The sequence below is a fragment of the Myotis yumanensis genome, unplaced genomic scaffold (genome assembly GCF_028538775.1).
Source record: "Myotis yumanensis isolate MYYU_CA2020_CCGP unplaced genomic scaffold, mMyoYum1.0.hap1 SCAF_1, whole genome shotgun sequence".
Lineage (NCBI taxonomy): Eukaryota > Metazoa > Chordata > Mammalia > Chiroptera > Vespertilionidae > Myotis > Myotis yumanensis.
In genome coordinates this window covers 105,949,790-105,974,805 of record NW_027223752.1, presented here as the reverse complement: position 1 = coordinate 105,974,805, position 25,016 = coordinate 105,949,790, and the positions used below count along the sequence as shown (strand labels likewise).

The window sequence follows — 25,016 nt, the reverse complement described above, 5'->3', positions numbered from 1 at the left end:
CTCAGATTCTAGATATGACCCAAATAAATGCTACATAAATAGATGGTCATCCAGTGCAAATTCCTATTGCAAAGTGAGAAATAAAACATTAACTTATTTGCTTGAGAAGAGAGACAAAGGGGGTGACTCTGGTAGTAAGAATTTTGGGCATGTCCTTTTTTTTAAATGTGGTAGAGCCTCAGTTTGTACATTTTGCACCCATGTCATGAAATAAATGTCAATGTAAACATAAATTGTAAAATGAAGCAGGGGAATATAATTACAGTATTTAAGTATTATATCAGATTTAAAATATTTTTTATTTTGAAATCTGTAATACTTTTAATAATATATAACAGTAATTTATAAATAAAAATAAATACTTTAATTTATGAAGATAATACAATTACATGTTTAGCTAATGATTAATTAAGCATATCAGTTATGGAGCAGGAAAGTGTATACAGATCAATTGGAGGAGAAGACACTATTCATTAGGATTCTCTTTATGTGGCTTAAGATACCTCAAGAATAAAGTCACAATCATTTTGTCATAGAGCCAATTAATTCTACTAAGCTAGATGCAGTATATCATTTAGTTTGCTTTCATGCTAACATAGAAGTCTACTGATAGTGGCATAAAAAATAAGGATATTGATTATTTAAACTAAATTCATAATCAAGAAACAAGGCAGTTCTAGTTTTAGTTCAGTAGCTCAACAGAGTTATCAAGTTCCTTGGTAGATTTCACTCTTTTACATTGCCATAATGTCAGCAATGTCTCCTCATAGTGACAAAATGGCTGCTGCAGCTCCAAACATCATATCTTGATATTACAATTTCCAGAGAGGAGAGTTTCTGTTATGCATCTATAATAATAAAAGTGTAATATGCCGAAACCGGTTTGGCTCAGTGGATAGAGCGTCGGCCTGCGGACTGAAAGGTCCCAGGTTCGATTCCGGTCAAGGGCATGTACCTGGGTTGCGGGCACATCCCCAGTGGGAGATGTGCAGGAGGCAGCTGGTCGATGTTTCTCTCTCATCGATGTTTCTAACTCTCTATCTCTCTCCCTTCCTCTCTGTAAAAAATCAATAAAATATATTTAAAAAAAAAAAAGTGTAATATGCTAATTTGACCAGACAGCCAAATGACCTTCTGAACGTCCTTCCAGATGAAGTCGCGGTGGTGGGGGCTGAGGCAGAGGCAGTTGGGGGTGATCAGGCAGGCAGGCGAGCAGTTAGGGGCGATCAGGCAGGCAGGCAGTGGTTAGGGGCAATTAGGCAGGCAGGCAGGTGAGCAGTTAGGAACTAGCAGTCCTAGATTTTGAGAGGCAGTTGGACATCCCCCAAGGGGTTCCAGACTGTGAGAAGGGTGCAGGCCGGGCTGAGGGACCCCCCAACACACACACACACACTGTGCACGAATTGCATGCACTGAGCCTCTAGTCATTTTATAAGTGAAGGAATTCTTTCCAGAGGCTCACAGCACACTGCTTTTAACAGCTCATTGGCCAGTTTGTAGGACATGGTCGTACCTAAACCAATCACTGACAGGGAAGTTGAAATTACTGTTATTGGTTCCTAGTCTAGCCAAAGGGTGAACACCAGGCTGGGTATTCAATGCTCAATATAGTTAGCTCCCATTTGCTTTGTATAAACTTTAACTGCTTTGTATAAACATTCTTGGGTGATAAAACATGAATATCTGTTTTTATAGATACCATACTGGTCACGGATGCATCTATTTAAAAAAACAAACAAAACTAAATCCAAACTTTAATTAGAGCTTACTAGGTTCCTGCCTCTAGGCTAAATGATACCTTTGCTATTCCTTTAAATCCTCACACAAACTTTGAAGATAGAAAAAGTATTATACCCATTGTGTAGGTGAGGAAACTGAGGCTTAAAGTTTGGGCTCAGTTACCTAGTAAATGAAAAGCTGAGTCTTGGTCCAGCTTACACAGTAAATAAAAAAGCTAGAGTTTAAAACTGGGAAACCCAGGTGGGCCTGGGTCAGTGGATGAGCATCGACCTATGAACCAGGTGGTCATGGTTCCTGATTCCTGGTCAGGGCACACACCCAGGTTGTGGGTTCGATCCCCAGTGGGGGGCATGCAGGAGGCAGCCAATCATTGATTCTCTCTCATCATTGATGTTTCTATCTCTCTCTCCCTTCCTCTCTGAAATCAATCCTATATAATAAAATCCTAATATGCAAATCAACTGAATGGTGGAATGACTGGTTGCTATGATGTGCACTGACCACCAGGGGGCAGATGCTCAACACAGGAGCTGCCCCCTGGTGGTCAGTGTGCTCCCACAGGGGCAGCGCCGCTCTGCCAGAAGCCAGGCTCATGGCTGGCTGGCGAGCACAGCGGCGGTGGCGGGGGCCTCTCCTGCCTCCATGGCAGCACTAAGGGGCAGCAAGCAGACAGGCGGTAAGGCGTGAGGGCTCCTGGACTGCAAGAAGGCAGTCGTGCACCAGGCCTCTAATAAAAAATATTTATAAAAACAAAAACTGGGAAGACTGAAATAAAAGGCTGTCTACTTACCTGTCTTTCTATACTGACACATTAGATATTTGTAAATTTATTTTGTGTAAATTGACATTTTAAATGTAATGTATGGTATCACTGTTTCATGAATCCCCTAGTAACTATTTGTAAATCTAATAACCTTCTCATAAAATGAGTAATTGCCCACCTAATTTATCAGTTGTATATATTTGAATATTTTACATTGAATTTGCTAAAGGCACACTCGTACTGCATCTCATCTTTTCAGGAATATCTCATAAAATTCTTTCAGAAGTTGAATTTTAACAGGAAAAATAAAGATCAAAGACAACTTCTGTGAGGCTTTGTTGAAGTGGGTAAATTCATGATTCATAATACTAGCTCCAAATATTGGCTTCTGTTTCACAATGTACACAATGTTTCGATCTTTACCAACCTGGAGATGTTTTCACCTCTGGGATATTTGGGGGGCATTCAACATACTCTAGATCAATGGATCTCAAACTTTAGCATGCACTGAAATCACCTAAAACAGATTGCTGGGCCTCACACCTACACTGGTCTGGAGTAGAACCTAAGAAGTTGCATTTCCAGCAAGCTAATCAGATGATGCTGATGATGTGGTCCAGGGACCACTCTTTGAAACACTGCTCTGGAGAACCAGGTGGTACCTGCCATGGTAAATATGTTGGCTTTGCAATATGCCAAACTTTAAGGGGTGTTATTTAACATTTGGCAATATGTATGAATAAATACATATTGCAATATTAAATAGGGTGGTCAGGGTAGCCTCATTGAAAACCTCTGGTACATTTACACAATGGGATACTACTCAGCTGTAAAAAAAGGAAATCTTACCCTTTGCAACTGCATGGATGGACCTGGAAAACAGGCTAAGTGAAAGGAGTCAGTCAGAGAAAGACACAAATAAAAACAGACTCATAGATACAGAGAACAGACTGACAGCTGTTAGGTGGGGGTAGGATTGGAGGACTGGTAAAAAAGATGATAGGATTAAACAACAACAACAACAAAACACCTCAGCCCTGACAGGTTTGGCTCAGTGGATAGAGCGTTGACCTGCGGACTGAAGGGTCTCAGGTTCGATTCCGGTCAAGGGCATGTAACTTGGTTGCGGGCACATCCCTAGTTGGGGGTGTGCAGGAAGCAGCTGATCGATGTTTCTCTCTCATCGGTGTTTCTAACTCTCTATCCCTCTCCCCTCTTCTCTAAAAATCAATAAAATATATTTAAAAAACAAAATATATTAAAAAAAACACACACACACCTCATAGACACAGGTAATAGTATGATCATTACCAGAGGGAAAGGATATAGGGGAAGATAGAAGAGATAAATGATGATAGAAAGAGACTTGACTTGGGTGGTAAATATATGATATACAGATGATGTATTATAAAATTGTACACCTGAAACCTATATAATTTTATTAACCAATGTCTCCTCAATACATTCAATTGAAAAAAAAAGCAAAGGGAAGAGTTCAGAAATGACTTGAAGACCTCAGCATGAATATCATATTTGAGACTTATTTGCCAACAATCCATATATGTGTGTATTTTAACCTTTTTTTAAAAAAAATAGCAATCCATAATTTATAAATTACTTTTAAAAGCAGTGAAAAATAGAATTTAGTTGTGCTCAATAGCAACTTGCATCTGAAAAAGATGTCTGTATCTGTGGCATATTGTTTTTTCTCAAGATTTTATCCTACCAACCACTAATGCTCCACATTCATTAATAATAAATGGTTTCAATGATACTAAAAAAGAGATGCTGCCATGCCAAAGACCTATATTTAGCTCTGAAACTCAGGCCAATGCTCCAATCCACTGGAAGGTCTCCATCCTCCAAGAAAGAGGTCAGAAACCCCATTTGACAAACACTATAATGTGCCAAGGAGTGAAGAGGACCTTTCCCAATAATTTAATTGCTTCACTGCTCTGAGACAAGAAATTTTTCATTCTTACAGCCTTTGCTCAGTTTCTATTAAAGTATAAAGTCCAGGAAACAAACTGCCAACATAGAAAAGCAAAAAGCAATCAGCGAATTTAATGTCCTTAACATTTCCAGAAGCCTCTCCTTTCATACCATTAGGGAAGCTAGTCTAAAGAGTAAGTTTGTGCTGATGTATCAAAGGCAGTCATTCAGCACCGATTTAATAATAGACTCAGATAATTTTAAGTGGCTTAAAACTGCCAGAATTGTGCTGTCCAGTATAGTAGTCCACTAGACACATGTGGCTATGAAAATTTAAATTAATTAAAATTAAAAATTCAGTAGCTACACCTGGCCCCGGCTAGTTGGCTACTGTATTGGACAACAAATATATGGAACGATTTTGTCTTAGTCTGTTCAGGCTGCTTTAACATAATACTATAGACTGAGTAGCTTATAAACAACAGAAATTTCTCACATTTATGGAAGCTAAGAAGTCCAAAATCAAGGAGCCAGCAGATTGGGTGTCTGGTAAGGACCCACTTCCTGATTCATAGATGACCATTTTAGTTTTTCTTTTTTTATATGTTTTTATTGATTTCAGAGAGGAAGGGAAAGGGAGAGAGAGACAGAAACAGCAATGATGAGAGAGAATCAGAGATCGGCTGCCTCCTGCCGGCTCCCCTCTCCCCAACACTGGGAACCGACCCTGCAACCCAGGCATGTGCCCTGACAGGGAAATGAACTGTTGACCTCCTGGTTCATAGGTCAACGCTCAACCACTGAGCCACACTGGCTGGTCTAGACTGCCATTTTCTCACTTTGTCCTCACATGGTAGAAAGTGGAGGGAGCTTTCTGGGTCCCTTTTATAAAAATGAAGAATAAAGAATAATGGAACTGTCAGACCAAATTCTGTGTGATGAAACATTAAGTTGACTGCTTAATGAACACCAAATTGAACTGGAAGAAGACAGTAATAGCCACTCTTAAGTTATAAGTTACTTTATGTCCTTGTATATTGAAAAAGTTCATTTGCTTTTTAAAACATATTATGAAATTTATTAAAGTTATATATCCAAAGGTACTTATTATGTTTTTAAATTTAGTTTACATGTCTTATCTTATTTAGAAATTTAAAAATTTTAGAAATCCTGATTCTTTAAAATTTGGTTTCATTTATAGCACTGTTTAGTTAAACACCTCCAAACTTTTTATACTGCATTTATAAATTTACTGAATATCATTGCCTCCTTTTGTACTTAGTAAGCATTGTCAAAAAGTTAAGAAAGTCATATATATCTGATAAATTTAATTTCCAAATATGACTCTTAAGATACCTTTAATGTTTCCACACTTACATTTAACTTAGTAGAAGTTCTAATAGGCTTACCTCTTATTTGACTATGTCAAATATTCTTAAACAATAATTACGTATACTAAAAAAACATTTCTGTACTTATTCTAAATCTTTCTAAAGTTAAAAGATTCTTACCTACTAGGAAAACAGTTATGTCCTAATAAACAATTTTGAGTATTGCCTTCCAAGTGAATATTTTGGTCTGCATTCTCAACTTATTGAGGTTTCTTGATGAGCAAAGATTTGGGTTGGAACACAACTAGATCCTTGTCTGAGACACTGATGTGACATGCTGAGCCAAAGCCTACATGCCTAAAATATTGTCATATCTTTCCTTTTTTAAGCCAAGTTAGAGACTTTGGGCCCCACACAAGTGGCTACTTCACTTGACAAATAATTTGGGGGTTTTTTATGTCTTAAACATCTAGAACAGTGGTTCTCAACCTTGGCTGCACATGAGAATCACCTGGGAATCTTTTTAAAATCCTGATTTCTGGGCCTCATCCTCTGGAAATTCTGTTTCTTTGTTATGGGGTGGGGCCACAACATTAGTAACAAAGAAACAGAATTTCCGGAGGATGAGGCCCAAAAATCAGGATTTTAAAAAGATTCCCAGGTGATTCTCATGTGCAGCCAAGGTTGAGAACCACTGTTCTAGAATATAAGATATAGAGACCATTGAACTTGGCAGAATCCTACATTCCTTCACATTTTTTGTAAGACAATCAACTTCTTTTTTAATCCTCATCCCAGGATATGTTTACTGACTTAGAGAGAGAGGGAGAGGGAGGAAAAGAAACACCAATGTGAGAAAGAAACACCGATCAGTTGCCTCCCATATGCGCCCTAACCAAGATCAAACCGGCAACATAGGTATGCATGTAACCTGATTGGGAATTAAACCTGCAACCTTCTTGTTGTATGGGACAACACTCCAACCAACTGAGCCACCAGGCTGAGGCAAGACATTCAACACTTGCAGATATTAACAGATACTCAACACTGAATCTCTCTCACAGCTTTGTCTAACTATGTGATCACAATTTCCAAGCTTATTCCATAGACAAGGTTTGTTTGTTTTTTTAAACTTCTAGAATAGCTAAGTAGAAGCCTCTCCATGCATATTTATATTAAAGCTATGAGAACAGCTTTGACTGATCTGAGTTCCTAGCTCTGTCCTTTACTACATGTATAACCTAGAGCCAACTACTAATCTGTCGAATCCTCAGTTTCTTCAATGAAACAAGGTAGTATTACCAACCTCAGCTATCTTTTGTGAGACCACAATAAATTAATGCATTTAAAGCACCTAGTATAGTGCCTAACATGTCAGAAGCACTCAATGTAAGTTTAAGTTCATTTTTGCATAGACATCTTTGATTTCAGGGATCAAAATAGGCCTTACACAGTGTGATGGGAATTAAAAAGATCACCCCATGCAGGAGTATTGATATTGTAGTATTAGAGAGTCTCCCATTGTCCCCTCCAGGTACTCTATTGAACAAAGCCACCAAGTCAAATAGCTTTCCCAAGAATGAAGGTTTGTTATCTGCTCATAGCTTGTTAAATAAATCTTTAGTGGGCTTCAACTGTACTCAAAACAAAACAAAACATTGTGCTGAGCCTTTGAGGATTAAAGAGAGACCAGAAGAGCAGCATTTGGGAATTGGGGTAAAGTTCATGGAGAAGGTAATTTTGACCAGAGCCTTGAAAAACAGGAAGGCATTGTGAGCATAGGTAAGAAGAAGAATAAATGCATGGCATTTGGGAATACCAGCTAAAAGTTCAGTGTAGGTAGAGAGGAAGATGTAACTTGTGGTGTAGAGCATGGAAAAGATAATCCCATGATGGTATCTTGGAACCAGCATAATGACAGAATCTAGATGTCATTGTCCACAAAACACTAGTTCAAATGCTTGTAGTTGGCAAGAAAATGCTGATGGGAAAAATAGGAAGGAATGCCCAGCCAGTGTAGCTCAATGGTTTAGTGTTGACCCATAAACAAGGAGGTCACAGTTCGATTCTTAGTCAGAGCACATGCCTGGGTTGTGCAGGAGGCAGCCGATCGCTGATTCTCTCATCATTCATGTTTCTATCTCTCTTTGAAATCAATAAAAACATTTTCTTAAAAAATAGGAAGGAACTACCTCTTTCTTATATTAATCTGTTTATCCTTTGCCTGGTAGAGGAAAACTCCGTTGGTCTGGATCTCTGGCCTGGTAAGTTTTGATGGGGAGAGTAAAAAAAAGAGAAAACGTTGAAAGTTGGGGACAATTTTCAGTGTAGACACTGGGTAGCAGGGGGCAGCATGAAGGCACCTGAAAGTTGAAAGAATACATAGAAGATTTGTTTCTGCAATGTTTCTTGTCAATTATAAGTTTATATCTATTAGGCTACTTATATTAATAAGAACTTAGTATTCTTTTTCCCAAAATGAAGAGAAATTAAAAAGAGCAAGAACATATATTTTAAAAAAGGGAAAGAAGATAAATAAGATTGGCTAATGACAGGATGATGTTGCTATTTCAGAGCATAGAAATAAACAGTTGTCTAGGTATTATTTATTTTCAAATGAATAGGAATTCAAAGTTTATATAAATTTGAAAATATATAAATTCCAATTGGAAAACACACGTTTAAATAACTAAGATTTTGTATTTTTTTAAAGTACTCTTGTTCAGCCTCACTATGTTAAAGAATTAGTAAAAATAAAAGTGGGAAAACTTTTGAAAATAAAATTTTAGTTAAATAATGAATAAATGTTTAATATGCATTCTATTTTACATACCAAACATGGAATTGAAGTTTTTTATGATTATGACATTTTTTAGCTTTTAAATGAAATTTTTTTCTTTGTATATAGAATTCAAGACTATCTACACTCAATTTCATCAACCTTTTCTGTTGAAATTCATATTTTACCAACCCTTTTGGAAGTTTTGGTGATTACTGATGTTAAGAATGGAAAATTGCAAGTTTCCATGTAGACTTTTTTAGCTCTGGAATTCGCCATTGTGAATGCTATATCTCACCCACCAGAAAAATCTCTCTCTCAAGTGTATGAAGAAGATGGTATTTTCCTGCTTCATACACTCTACACTTAGGAAGAAACTTTCCCACTAATTCTCTCAGTATCCATCATACATGGTTAGGAGGTTGTGATCCCTGTGGAGGTCAACCTTCATGTGCTGCTGCTTTTCATTTCCTCATTTTACCATATTGTGTATGTTCCTTCTAGATACAAAGAAAAAAATTTCATTTAAAAGCCCCAAAATTTCATAATCATAATACCTTATACCATACTTGTCACTTTAAACTGCAACATAAATTGATGGCTTACTTTTCCATAATTGCTGAACATTGATTTCCAACTTTATTAAGGAAAATCTACAATGATGAATAAACTTTTGGTTTATGTTAGTTTACCTGAAAATTGGTTCTTAAATATCATAAGAAGAGGTAAAAAAAATTACTTTGTTTAAATTAATAAATTAATTTCCCTTCAGCTTTTATTTTGAAGTTTGTATCTTTCTTTTCATATTAATTCTTTTCATATTAATGAGATATTTGCAACTATGTGAATTTCTCAGGTCACATTTGACCATACTCAAAACAATTATTGTCAGAAAATACCTAAAGGCATAGTTTCCATAGAAATCATATACCTCAAGTTAATTCTTTTAACGTTTTAGGTCTAAAGTTTCATGTATCCCCATTTTTTTCTGCCAACTATAGAAAAGGGGTAATAATCATAAAAGTTAAGAGTTGAGAGGGATCATCAAATCTTAGTCCTTTTCAAAGTTGAGGAGACTGAGACCCAGGTTGATTAAGATCAAGATCATACAGCTAGTTGGTGGCAGAACCAAAATTAAAACCTACATTTTTAAAATAAAATGCTCATAAATAACTATTTAATTCAGAGGATAGACAAGCAAGAATTTTTTTTAATAGATTTCAGAGAGGAAGGAAGAGGGAGAAAGAGATAGAAACATCCATAATGAGAGAGAATCATGGATCAGCTGTCTCCTGCAAGTCCCCCACTGAAGATTGAACCCAAAACCCAGGCATGTGGCGACTGGAATTTAACCTGGGACCCTTTAGTCCACAGGCTGACATTCTATCCACTGAGCCAAACCAGCTAGGACTGTTCATTAGATTTCTTGTTCATTTGTTTTGATTATTAGATTCAATTGTTGATAGATATGTATTTGTTGCCATTTTATTGTTGATATTTTTATCTCTTCTCCTCCTCCTTCTCCTTATCTTCTTAAAGAATTCCCTTCAACATTTCATGTAATACTGGTTTGATGGTGATGAATTCCTTTAGCTTTTTCTTATCTGTGAAGCTCTTCATCTGACCCTCAATTCTACATGATAGCTTTGCTGCATAGAGTAATCTTGGTTGTAGGTTCTTGCTATTCATCACTTTGAATATTTCTTGCCACTCCCTTCTGGCCTGCATAGTTTCTGTTGAGAAATCAGCTGTCAGTTGTATGGTTGCTCCCTTGTAGGCAACTAACTACTTTTCTCTTGCTGCTTTTAAGATTCTTTGTCTTTAACCATTGGCATTTTAATTATAATGTGTGTTGGTGTGGGCCTTTTTGGGTTTCTCTTGTTTAGAACTCTGTGCTTCCTGAACTTGTAAGTCTATTTCTTTCTCCAGGTAGGGCAAGTTTTCTGTCATTATTTCTCCTTCTGGCACCCCCATAATGTGAATGTTGGCATGCTTGAAGTTGCCCCAGAGGCTCCTTACACTATCTTCATATTTTTGGATTCTTTTTTTTTTCTTTTTGCTCCTCTGCTTGGGTGTTTTTTCCTTCCTCATATTCCAAATCGTTGATTTGATTCTTAGAATCTTCTACTCAACTGTTGAATCCCTGTAAAATATTCTTTATTTCAGTTAGTGAGTGCTTAATTTCTGACTGGTCCTTTTTCATGTCTTTGACGTTCTCACTAAAATCCTTGAAAGTCTTATGAAGATCTTTGAATAACCTTATAGCCATGGTTTTGAACTCTGTTTCCAGTAGTTTGCTTTCTTCCATTTCTTTCATTTGTGACATGTTTCTTTGTCTCCACATTTTGGCTGCTTCCCTGATGTGTCTGTTTCTATGTATCAGGTAGAGCTGCTATGTCTCCTGGAATTGGTAGACCCAGTGGCTCAGTCTGCCCAGTCATCTGAGCTGGACACTCTAAATATGCTCCAGTGTGGGCTGTGTGCACAGTCTTGTAGTTGAGCCTTGATTGCTGTTGGCGTCACTGAGAGGAGTTGATCTCTAGACCAGTGGTTCTCAACCTTCTGGCCCTTTAAATACGGTTCCTCGTGTTGTGACCCAACCATAAAATTAATTTCGTTGCTACTTCCCCATAACTGTAATGTTGCTACTGTTATGAATCGTAATGTAAGTATCTGATATGCAGGGTGGTCTTAGGTGACCCCTGTGAAAGGGTCTTTCGACCGCCAAGGGGTCGCTACCCACAGGTTGAGAACCACTGCTCTAGACCAATTGGCTGTGAAGACCAGCTGCAACTACAGTGGGAGAGCTACTGTGCAGGAAACACTCCTATGGAGCAAGACTTGCTTCAGTGGGGCTTTGGTGCTCATTGAGTTTGCCCCTTGAGTGTAACTTATGGATGTGTAGAGTTGTAATCTGCTATGGTCTGAAGCTGTTCACTGGGTGCACTGGCTCCAGGGCCTCCAGGGAGGTGCAAAGTCAGCCACTGCCTGGGGCCACCCAGCAGGAGCTACAGAGGGATCAGCACACAGCTGCTATTTGCTATTTGTATTGGGTTTGGAGGTGCCCAGGCAAGGCCCAGCTGTGAAACAAGGCAGGCTGGTGCTAGTGCTGGGTCTTGGGCCTTTTATTTATAGGTTTGGGGCATACTGTCACCAGCTGCAGCTTGTTTGTGAGATTTCATCTAAGTCTGAAGCCTAAATCAGGACAGGCCATTCATATGGAAAAGCTGCTGCAAACATCTTGGATGGGGCAGCAAATTGAATGGGGTAGGATCTCAGGGAATCCCCAGAGCAGAGCAAACCATGTGGCAGATAACTGCCAGCCAGCTCTGCAACAGGTGGAGGTCCCAGCACAGGTACAATGACCCATGAAAGTATCTCCAGTCTGGAAGAAAGCCACCCCCGAGTTCCTGCCTCAATGCCAAACAATCTAGTTCCTCCCCATCTGTTTGGGTCCCCCAGCGCTGGAGCTCAGAAGAAGAGGGACCATGTAAGTTTGTGCACCAGCCTTTAAAGAACACCTGGGTCTCCAGCAGCCTGTGTCACTCAGCCATAATCCAGGCTGGTTTTTAAAGCCCATAGTTGTGGGGACTTCTCATTCCAGCTCTGGAACCCTGGGCTGGGAGGCTAGTGTGGGGCTGGGATCCCTTGCTCCTCACGGGCAGCCTCCACAGAGATGATTTCCCTGCCAATTAAAAAAACAGCACACGTGGGTGTCAGACCAGCCTGTTCCTCACTTCCACACCTCCTACCAGTCTCAATGTGCTTTCTTCTTTACTTCTCTAGTTATAGGACTTCCATTCAGCCAGCTTTCAGGTGGTTCTGAATAATGGTTGTTCTGTATTTTAATTGTAATTTTGATGTGGTTGTGGGAGGCTGTACCGCCATTTATCTATGCTATCTTGGTTCTAAAAACTTTGTTTTTAAAAAATAGACTTAAAAACTCCCACAGTGGAGGCAATAGTATTACATATACAGTTAGACTCTTTTCTCCATATTTAAAATTGTTTTGTTTTTTATCCCACTGAGAATTAAGAAATGGGAGTTTTAAGATCATTTTGCAGAATATAGTTCAAAATTAATCCTGAAAAATCATTACTTCTCAAGTAGACCATGAATTTTTGGTTATCTAAAAAAGCACAGCCTGGCTGGTGTGGTTCAGTGATTGAGCATTGACCCATGAACCAGGAGATAGCAGTTCCATTCCCTGTCAGGGCCATGCCAAGGTGGTGGGCTCAATCCTCTGTAGGGGGCATGCAGGAGGCAGCGGTCAATGATGTTTCTCTCTCATTGATGTTTCTATCTCTCTCCTTTCCTCTCTCTATAAAATCAATAAAAACATATTTTTTTAAAAATATTTGTAAAAGACAACCTTCCTTTAAAAATACAAAATACAAAAGCACAAGTTCTGGAACAGCTCATGAAAATGAAGGCAAAAAATATTCTGTTTAAAGAAGAACAGTTAGGTATAGGAGAGACACACTACAGTGTTTGTTCCCTGTATGCCTGATATAAAGATGTGTGTGTGTGTGTGTGTGTGTGTACTATCATCTCTGTGCATAGAAGGGGAAAGAGTAGGATTTGAAAACTTATTCGGGAAGGAACATATATTTTCTCTTTAAAGTTTGGGTTTTGAGTATTTTTGTTCCAAGGAAAGGATTGATCAGCTAGTGTAAACCCAGTTTAGCATTTATGGTAAAATGAAGGTAATGAGGACGTGGTTCAGCTTACTCTGGGGCAACCATCTTTCCACCCTACACTGGAAACTTTCTTTAAGAAAAAAGCTCAGCTTTTTTTTTTTAAATAATATCGAATTCTTGTTGAAATCTTATAGGCACTATAAGCTAGCCTGTCAGATTTTGACAGGTACTGAAGCTATTTTGAAGAGATTAAATGAGAGAACGCATTAACATTCCCAGCCCAAAGTGAGAGCTCAGTAAATCTGGTTACATGGATTATTTATGTACTCCATGGGAAGGGAAGGAAGGTGATGCTCATAGAAATTAAGTATTTATTCAAGTTTACAGAGCTAGGATAGAGCAAAGTTGAGATTCAAACTCAAATTGTGTTGGGCTCTAACAGTTGGGATTAAAGTTAGCACTTTTAATCCCTACATTACACTCTTATCTTTTATCAATTTGTTTTCTTAAAGCTCTTCTGTTAGAAACCTTGAATACTGCTTTTTAAATGAAGGAAATTAGTTAAAACATCTGTACTGATTTTTCTGTTCTAAATGGGGTGATTTGAGAAAATTATATTAAACATAAAAATTTATAATTGTAAAAGTTATAATATAGGAATTTTTATCTTAAAATAATTCAAACTTATAATAGCTTTCTTAATTTTTAAAAGCAAGATAAATTTAAAGGGGTAAAAAATAAAACAGGTGAATTTCTGTGTTGTCTTAAAGATTTCCTATTTAAGGAAATCTCCAAAAGATCCTAGTCTAGCAATTAAATATTCTGTGACCAACTTTATGATTTGAATAGGTCATAGATTTTCTGTTCCAATGTGTTTTGGGGGGGCATGTATATATATGCCTTCGTAACTACTATGGTGAAATTAAAATAAAATAATGTATTCTTCCTTATATTTGTATAGTACCTTGTAATTGTCAAAGACTTTTCACTATATTATCTCATTTGTTCTTCACAATGGCCTAAGAGCGAGGAGAACAAGTGTTCTTTAGACCAAGCATATGAGATACTTAAGACTCAGAAATGAAATAATTTCTATAGGGTCATATTACTGGTAAACGGTAGATATTAGATTAGGATCCAGATCTTCAAACATGGAAGCCAGTTATTCCTACTAGTATATAACCCTTGTCTCACTGCATGATGTTGCTACTTTAAATGCAAAATGTTACTTATGATTTGACTGTTTTTACACAAAGCACTCACCCTATGCAGAGAGGTCCTAACAGTAGGAACCTGTGCAGAGAGGCCCTAACTCCCTGGGAATTTACCTGATCAGATTTGGAGATTGAGCAGTCACTGGACAATCACCTGATAATTATTTGGCAATGGAGGTGAAAGATGTAGCAGAGCTCCTTATAGATTTAAACATAGGAATGTTACAAAACTATCAAACGGAAACAAAACAAAAAGATTCCAGAGGATGAGTATAATATTGTGTACAAATTAGTTTTATATATATCTAGTTGGTTTATGGTTTCATTTGAGGATTTCTTAGCTTTGTTTTGTTTCCTTAGCTAAAGAGGTTTAAAGGGTTTACAACCAATATTATGTTTTACTAGAGGTCCAATGCATGAAATTCGTGCAAGAGTAGGCCTTCCTTCCCCGGCTGCTGGCACCAGCCTCCCTCTGGCACCCAGGATCCAGGCTTCCCTCGCAGCTCTGGCTTCATCCGGAAGGACATCTGGTCTACTTAGCATATTTTGCTTTTATTATTATAGATACTGTACATACAAAAAAATAAAGCCTAGAAAAGTAAAATGATTTAGTCAAAGTAGTAAAATAAAAATATCATTAAAAATAGCTCATGTTTGCCTGGCCAGCATGGATCAGTCAGTGGTTGAGCATCAACCTATGAATCAGGAGGTCATGATTTGACTTGCAGTCAGGGCACATGCCCAGGTTGTGGGCTTAGGAGGCAACCAATCAATGATTCTCTCTCATCATTGATGTTTCTTTCTCTCTCTTCCCCTTTGCCTTTATCTCTAAAGTCAATAAAAACATATTTTTAAAAATAGCTCATGTTTATTGAGCATGACTTTTGCTTCAGTTCCATGCTAATCTCTGCTTTATTGACTTCATTGAATCAATATAACAACCTAGCTGATAGATTCTGTTATGACTCCTATTTACCAAGAGCTTAAGTTATAGTAAAAATCTTTGAATGAAAATTCAACTTGTTCTTTTTAGTAGTGACACTTTGAGAAAGAAATGTAGTTAAACATTCTAGTGAATTTGGTGTTAGACACCAAATATATTGCCAAAGTTTAGCAATTTGGTCAATTCTAGTGCCTGTTAGAATTCTGTCCCAGTTTTATACTCAAATGTCTTACCTTGTACTGTTTTTAGCAGGATAAAAATCTTAAGAATTAATAAAAATAATACTTTATATTTGTAAGATACTTATGCCTTTTCAAATTATACATGTCAGACGTTTTTAAATAATTAAATGGATAGCCCTAGCTGATGTGGCTCAGTCGGTTGAGCGCCAATAGACCTTTGTTTCTCATCGATGTTTCTCTCTCTCCCCCTCTACCTTCCTCTTTCTCTAAAAAAAGAAAAAAAGAAATGAAGTAATATTTTTTTTAAAAATGGATAACTTGTTCAGAAAAACTCATTTCCTTGAACTGCCTAGATTAGAATTCCCAAAGTATGCTTTTTATAGAACTAATGGTAATAATTGATAGTATATGGTCAGATAAACTTGGAAAATACCATGCTAAGTATTAGTAAATAAATTTCTTTGCTGCAGGACTTGTCTGAGCTTATACATATTTTGAAGAGAAAGCAATAATAGGCAGTATTTCTCTAACATATTGTTTTTATATGAAACTCATTTCAGAATGTAACATCTGAATTAGTGTTTTATGGAACATTAGAGGCCTGGTGCACAAAAATGTGTGCATTCAGGGAGGTCTCTCAGCCTGACCTATGCCCTCTTGCAGTCTGGGACCCCTCGGGGGATGACCACCTGCTGGCTTAGACCTGCTCCCTGGAGGATTGGGCCTAAGCTGGCAGTCAGACATCCCTCTGGCAGCCCGGCAGCCCTCAGAGAATGTCCACTTGCCAGCGGGGAGCAGGCCTAAGCTGCAGTAGGACATCCTTAGTGCTGCTGAGGAGGCAGGAGAGGCTCCCATCACCACCGCTGTACTGGCAGCCATCAGCCTGGCTTGTGACTGAGCAGAGCTCCCCCTGTGGGAGCGCACTGACCACCAGGGGGCAGCTCCTGCATTGAGCATCTGCCCCCTGGTAGTCAGTGTGTGTCATAGTGACCAGTCATTCCCAGTCATTCTGCTGTTAGGGTCAATATGCATATTACCTTTTTATTATATAGGAGTGCCTGGCCAGCCTGGGTGAGGGGCTGATGGCCGTTTTCAGGCTGGCCACACCCCCTTCAGGGTGGGGGGTCCTGCTGGGGTACCTGGCCAGTCTGGGTGAGTGGCTGATGGCAGTTTTCAGGCTGGCCACAGCCTCTTCAGGGTAGGGGTCCCCCCTGGGGTGCCTGTCCAGCCTGGGTGAGGGGTTAAGGGCCGTTTGCAGACTGGCCACAGCCCCTTCAGGGTGGGGGGGTCTTGTTGGGGTGCCTGGCCAGCCTGGGTGAGGGGCTGAGGGCCATTTTCAGGCTGGCTAAGTCCCCCAGCAGGGACCCTCACCCCATGAGGGTGTGGCCAGCCTGGGTGAGGGGCTGATGGCTGTTTGCAGGCTGGCCACAACCCCCAGCCACCCAAGCTCCCAGTGGAGGCTGGCTGGAAGCAGGTATCTGGGATTTATTTGTCTTCTATAATTGAAACTTTGTTGCCATGAGCGGAGGCCACAGCCGGCTCAGGGCAGGCGGGAAACTTGGCTTCCTCCATTGCCCGGGCAACCAAGCCTGCTGCTTGCTCCAGCTCTGTGGCTGCCGGCCGCCATCTTGGTTGGATTAATTTGCATATAGTTGCTCTGATTGGCTGGTGGGCATGGCTTAGGGCATAGCGAAGGTACAGTCAATTAGCATCTTTGTCTTTTATTCGTGTAGATAATTTTAAGATTCTAAGTTCATATCTGGGAAGAAATATTGACATTTAAGACTTGGACTTTTGCCATCAGCTCAAATTGACAATAAAATTGCCAACCTTCATTTGTGTAGATTTGGCTTTATTGTTATTCAAAGAACAACAGAAATTTGTTCTGTGCCTTAAACCATGAAAAGTTAAACCCATTTTTATTTCAAGTATTCTATGAGAATTATATATGCTCTTTATAATAAACAAAAGTCAGTAAGTTCTAAATGTCCCTTTAGAGAGTGAAGATTAAGTAGATTATGCTATATAGATAGGATAAGTATCTCTGTCAAAAATGATCTTATAAGAATATTAATTAGGTGGGAACATTATCAAATTATATAAAGGCCCAGCTGGCATGGCTTAGTAGTTGAGCATTGATCTATGAACCATGAGGTCATGGTTTGATACCCAGTCAAGGCACATGTCTGGGTTGTGGTTTGATCCCCAGTGGGGGATGTGCAGGAGGCAGCCAATCAATGATTCTCTCTCATCATGAATGTTTATCTCTCTCTCTCCCTCTCCCTTTCTCTCTGAAATCAATAAAAATATATTTTAAAAAATTATATTAAGAAGTGAGGACCACAAAACAATATACAGTATTATTCTAATATTATATAACAGGCAAATGAAAAACAAAACCAGAACACTGGAAGAAATAAAAACACCAAATGTTAACTTGATTATGAGTAAATCCGTTAAAACCAAAATATATATCCAAATATATGTGCTACCACAGGGTACTTGCATTTTTTTTTTTTTTTTGGCTTAAAGTCTAGTATTTGGGAAACCTAATTCAAAAGATATCTTAAGCTCTAGATATGGTTTATACCCTTGCCAGTTAAATAGGTCAGGTTAGCCTTTTGTTTACCAGTTTCTGCAACTTTAAAGATGGAAGATGTTTTCTTTCTTCTTATCGACAAGATTTTGTGAAGATTTGTGAAATAATAAAATGTATTTTCTTCTGATATTCAATGTAGGAGGTACTGATGATGTTAGCTATTCTGTGTCCCTAGACTAAGCTGATTTTGAACCTCAAGGTGCTCTCACTCCTGTGAGCAAATAACTAGAAAAGTACATGGGAGGACCCTGGGAAATCACTTCCAAATCCTACATGGCTCTGGCTTACCTGCTAAATGATTAACATGCTTCAGGAACCACTCAGCCTGAGACTCCTCCAATTCACATTTCAACTCAACAGAGCATACTTTCTGCCCACAGCATCCTATAGAAATTGTACTTGCCATGATCTCCAGTGACCTCATTCTTTTTGACCCTTCTCATTGATCACCTCCTTGAAATATTGACCTCATCTGGCTTCTCTCCTCCTCTGCTCTCTTTCTGGCTATTCTCCTTCTGCTACCTCCTAATTGTTGATGTTCTCTGGGGCTCCATTCTCCATGCCCCTTTCATTCCATTAATCATCTTTCACACCCAAGTCACATTCCTCAGGTCAGAAATCACTTTGCCTTCCCTCCTCTGAAAGAGAGGAAGAACCAGATTCAGAGAGCAATTGGCAGACACAATGATACTCCAAGTATCATAAAAAGGAATAAATAGCTGGTTTGGCTCAGTGGACAGAGTGTCGGACTGCGGACCAAAGGGTTCTAGGTTTGATTCCTGTCAAGGGCACTTACCTCAGTTGCAGGCTCCTCCCAGGCCCAGGCCCTGGTCAGGGACCAGCAGGAAGAAAACAATCTCTTACACTGCTATTTCTCTCTGTCTTTCCCTCTTTCTTCCACTCTCTCTGAAAATCAATGGAAAAATGTCCTCGGGTAAGGCTAAAAAAACACACATATAAAAGTAAAACTTTTATTTCACTAATATTAGCTTGTTAGATAGTTAATAATAATAGAAATCATGTCCTTCCTTGGGTCATAGAAGTAATAGCAATTCACAATAGTCCTGCTCTTGAATACCCTGTTCCCTGTCAATATTTCTTTGTCCATCACTTAGTGATATATTTTATTTATACCTTTCAACATAGATTTCATTAACAGTTTTTTCTTGTTTTTCTAAGTTTCTTTCTTCACCCCTTATATGTCATTCATACCATACTGATCTGCCTATGTTTGCTTAGTAAAATTAATGCTCAAGTTTCATGTGCTCAAGATTGTAAGGCACCTAAAGGTTGCTACCTTTCTTCCCTCTTCCTCCCCTTTCCTCCTGGTCAGCCTTCTCTTCCCACTCTCTCACTTTATCCTTCTGCCCCTTACAACCTCAGACTAACACTGGACTGTACACAATAGTCTGTCAGTGAGTGCCAGTAATTAAACAAAATCCAGTTTAGATAAAAATACCAAAAATTTTTTAAATATATATGGTTGAATACTTCAATATTTATTTTCTAAGATGGACCTTTCTTCTTTTGGCAAATTAACTGGAATGGATAACATTCTTTAAATACTACATTGTTATAGGTCAAATGACTTCCTGTTTATGCCTCCCTCCACTTCTCCAGCTCCCTTTAGTAGTATCCTCATTAAAATGTTGCCAGAGAGGTCTCATCAACTGCCTGCAGGATAGTGGGGGAAAGACCAGATGATTTCTAGAACTGGAAATTAAGGAAGGCAAATCATAAAAATGGTTAAACTTACCCAATCACCTTTCTTTTGGAAGGTGGGCATGTCTAAAGTTTGGCAAAATTCTTGCTGTGCTCAGAGTGGATTTTCTATAAATTTAGGATTTTACATTACACAATAAGATGTATTACATTTCATAATTATTTTTTTAGTTGCAATAGTGCTAGAACCATTTCATGAATTTTTAAAAATTCAAATTCCTTCTTAGACAGGCGCAATTTGTTTTAGTTGTGTATATTGGACATACAGTTAAACTGAACTGCTTTAAGTCTATTCTGCTACAGTTTGCTAAGATTCAAAATTTGTCCTTTGTTCTTTAAGGAAGTGATAGACTGTCTGGAAATATTCTAAACTATTTTATTTTATATCAAACATAATTCTTAAATATTATGTATAGAATCCCATGCATAAATCATCTCTGTAAAAAAAATCAGTTCAGTGTTGTTACTGTAAAACCCTATGAAATATATTGCAATGAATTTTGCAGTATCTTATTCCCAACAATTCCTAAATGAAAAAAAGCAACACATCATAAAAAGCTTCCAGTTTTTACTTTCCTAAGTTATGTTGTAAGAATTATTTTTTGTTTAAATATATTTTTATTGATTTCAGAGAGGAAGGAAGAGGGAGAGAGAGAGATAGAAACATCAATGATGAGAGAGAATCATTGTTTGGCTGCCTCCTGCATGCTCCACACTGGGGATTGAGCCCACAACCCAGGCATATGTCCTTACCTGGAATCGAACCATGACCTCCTGGTTCATAGGTCGACACTCAACCACTGAGCCATGCCAGCCGGGCAGAATAATTATTTCTTTATATAGCTCAGTATGGGGAACAAAAGCAGAAAGTTAAGAAAAAATGGTCACTTCTAGTGCAAATATACTAATTCAGTATTTAGTACTTTTGTACAATGCTTTCAATCATAGCACTGTATTACATTTTAATGTTGAGATAGTTGTGCATTCACACATTTTAAAGAAGTTAATTCCACATTTTCCCAATTAAATACAAATGCAATATCTCACTTTATTATTAGCTTTGTGAGCAATAGGGATTGTGCTTTGCCTAGCTATTGGTAAATATCCAATAAACATTTGTTGAATGCTTGAAGGAATGAAGAATCTAGACTCCTTACCACAACTGATATCATGATTTTATTTATTTTTATCTTATTGTCACATCAAAAAGAATTTAACTTCTTTGGATCACTATCCATTTTTGCCCTCCTTCCTGCCTGCCTCTGAGGAAGATGGTCCTAAAGTTAATCCACTTACAGGATTCAGCATACAAACATGCCCACGTCTTTCCTACCTTCAAAAACAACAAAATTAGGACCTGACTAGCTACCCATCTGTCCTCTCCCCTCATAGCCAAGCTTCTTGAAAAAAGCATATCTCTTTCCTCACTTTTAGTTCACTCATTTCACTTTATAATTCAGTTTCTGGGACTCCACTCTGGCATCATACACCAGGCATTTCAATCTCAGCATTGCCTTTTGCCAGCTTTGTGACCACAGGCAGGTCTTACAACCTCTAACAGGACAGACCTCATAGGCTGTCATAAAAATTGAGGTAATATATTTAAAATGGACTTCTATATTGACTGGCACATAGTAAATGTTCATAAATTGTCACATAGAAAGAGAATTTAACTTCTTTTTGAAACTAAATAATAGTTATTTTTATTGACTAAAAGTATACTAGGAGTTCAGAGATGAAAACATTGGTATGGGCTTAAGAAATTTTACTTTACCTAACATTCTTCAGTTTAGGAAATTAGACTCAGAGAGGTTAAGCAGTCAAAGAAAGTTTCATGAAGGAGGTAACATTTGAGTTGGATTTTAAAGGATAACAATAATTTACATCTATTGAATACTTACTGTGAGCCAGAGACTACTGTAAATGCTTTTCATGTATTACTTTACTTAATCCTCAAAACATTCCTCAAAAATGTGAGGTAGCATTTCAATAGAAATAGATGATCTGAAGCCAGACAGAGAGAATAGAGGGAGGAATGAATGAAAACCTGGAGACAGGAAAGATATTCTGATTTCTACAGATGTTGAAATGAGATAATGAAGAGCTTGTTTTAGGCAGTAATGAAAATCAATATCGGACAGAGCACAGGAAAATTATGAGGCCTTCACAGCCATGCCACACACACATATAAAAAGAAAATGAAAGGCTTTATGGGATGGAAAAATAAAAAGCAGTTATAAATAAGTGATTTTGGGAAAGGATACAGATGGAAAAGGGGGGTTGGGCACTTTGATTTGGTGACATGCACTATGAAGCCCTGAAGAGCAGATTGAACTGGATTCTTCACATCCCCAGAGTCCCATAACCTCTACCAGCCATGATGAGTTCTTACTAGCCACTATTAGAATACCAGCACAGTGTCCTATGAAGTAATGAAGTAATCAAAACTGAATTGGGCCCAGACAGTGTTGCTCAGTGGTTGAGCATCAACCCATGAACCAAGAGGTCACTGGTTTGATTCCTGGTCAGAGCACATGCTCAGGTTGTGGGCTCAATCCCCAGCGTGTGGTGTGCAGGAGGCACCTAATTAGTGTTTCTCTATCCTTCTCCCTTCCTCTCTCTAAAATCAATAAAAACATCTTTAAAAAAATTTTTTTAGTGAATTGGATTGGAGGTTGTTTCTAGGTGGGACTATGGTTACAATAGTAATGAAAATAATGAGGCAAATCCCAGAAACAATTTCAAAGGAGAACTAAGAGGAATTGGGCATGTATTAGACATTAGCTAATATTAGATCTATATTTCAGGTTTATTATATATAGCAACCAGTGTCGGAGCAGTTGCATTTGACACATTTTAGTTTGTTGTTGTTGTATTTGAAATAAATCACTATAAGTAATTATTTTTACCACTAAAATTTGCCTCTTTGCTTTCTACTCCTACTCCCTTGATCCAAGTTCTCAGTTTCCCCTGGATTGTTGTTGGAGTTTCCTCTGAACTCTGGCCAAATAAACCTTCTCATCTTCAAGCACATCTCCCACCCTTTTGTTCATAGTTGCCATCGCCCATGAATACCCTTTCTTCTACCATTTCATTCCCATTACCAATTGGAATCCTTGTCATCCTTCAGAACCAAATCACCTGCTGTCTTCTCCATGATTCTGATCATCCCAGCTAGAACTGACAGCTTTTCTTTCTGAACTCCCACAGCACTGCATCTGGTCAGTTGGTTAACTGGGTATCCCTTTATCAGCATTTTATTTGTATCCCAATGATGATGGTAGTGTGTGTTACCTATTCAATAAATGTTATTTTTAATGAAGGTTAAAAATATATTAGTGGTTCATTCATGACTTACTACTCTATTTTGCTCTATAAAGTCTTGGGTTCTTCAACCAAATTCTACTAGGATTTTACTGTAGGCTGGAGAGGACTATTATACTAATATTCAGCCAATGTTTTCAGAACTATGAAACCTGCCTAAATAGGTGCCATATTCCACAGTGCAATTGGCAATTCTTGAGGATCCTAGATTGTGACATGCACTCTTGTGGCTCTGAGTCTTTACCCATGCTGCTTCCCTTGACGAAAATACCTTTCTTCTTCTTCTTCTTTTTTTTTGCAAGGTTAACCCATACTTATCCTACATAATTTTTACTCAGATATCATCCCCTCCAAAAAGCCTTCCCTGAATGCTTTCATTAGAGCCACTTCCCATGATTGGGTGCCACTCCTGCCTGTTTCCATGGTAGCCTGGGCTTTCATCAAAATACTCACCTCTGGTGTGGCAGTTGCCATCCACAGGTCCTCCTCCCACTGTGTAAGCTCCTCTAGGAGCCTTGTAGGTGCTAAGTAATCAGCAGCATAATTCCAAGGCCCTGAGGGTTCAATAACTGTTCATTGAATGAATAAACGCAGTCTTATAGGAAATGTAATGGAAATCCCTCTATCCGGCAGATGTGAGTTGTCAATATTAGTTGTCGGATAATTTTGGAGAACTGTCATTATGTTCTCATCTTCTCCCCACCTGGTAACTAGTAGATAAACCAGCCTGAAAGGGTCCTATCCAACTCACTATTTAAGAATAGTGATTATTTTTACTATGTAGATCCCCGGGAGAAGAACAGATTTAAACATTTTTGTGTCTCAGTGAACATTTGAAGTTTTGCTGCCAAACTAATTAAACCCACCTCAACAGTCCTTCTGATTTTTAAAATAGTCCACTGGAGAGAGCTCTCTGGGGATACCCATTTTCATTTGTAATATAAATCAAGTGTTAACAATCTATCACATCCATCTAGATCTCTTCTAATAATTCAGCTTTTCCTGTTGTTTTTTCCTAGTTTTGGCAGGAGTGCTACAGGTATTTATGATTCAATTGTATAGTTTTTCACAGAACAAATGATAAGAATAATTATGTTGAAGCAGCATTTCCTTTCAGAACAATGAGCTACCTATAAAGAATTGGCTCTAAAATCTTCAAATAGGTCTTGCTTTAAGTTTTCCCCTTAAGGTTCTAGTGGCTGATAATTATTCCCTTTGCTTCAATTATAATAAAAGGGTGAGAATGGTTTGATAAAATGCAGAATTAAAAAAACAGCAAAAACCCTATTTTGGGTCAGAGTAGGATGACAGCCCTTAGTCCTGGGCCGGTGGGTGGCACTAACCAGTGATGGGATGCGAGGCCTGTGAACTGTTGTAATCCAGAGTTTCATAACATAAAAACAACTGCTGACGAAAGTTCACCTGAAGTAGCATTTTGCCCCTAATTTCGTTTGCATATTTTTGTTTTAAAGACCTAATGCGTAACGATAACGATGCCTCACTCACCACCCCGCGAGCGCCGCTCCCGACCCGCCGCCCCCGGCCGCGGTCCAGGGTCGCCCGCCCCTCGCGCCGGCCGGGCGGGGGCACAGGTGCCCGAGCGCGGCGACCGGGCCGCAGCGCCGCCCCGCGCTTCTCCCGCCGCGGCCTTTCGGGAGTCCCGGGGCGCGGGGACTGGCCCTGCGCCTTCGCCCGTCAGCCTACGGCGCCGCGAGGGAGCGAGCGTGAGAACGTGAGCGTGTACGGAGAGCGAGCGGCGGCCCGGGGTGTGGGCACGGCGACCGGGAGCCCGGACCCCGGCCGGTCCCACCGCCTCCGCGCCGCGAGGGCGGGGGCCGCGAGCAGCT

The 25,016-nt window shown here is 38.9% G+C and overlaps 1 protein-coding gene across 1 annotated transcript in view; it reads left to right on the top strand.

The window, feature by feature from the left end:
• Positions 1-25,016, top strand: part of EPC1 (enhancer of polycomb homolog 1) — a 111,757-nt gene that overhangs the window by 4,475 nt on the left and 82,266 nt on the right. The gene's annotated exons all lie outside the window — the stretch shown is intronic.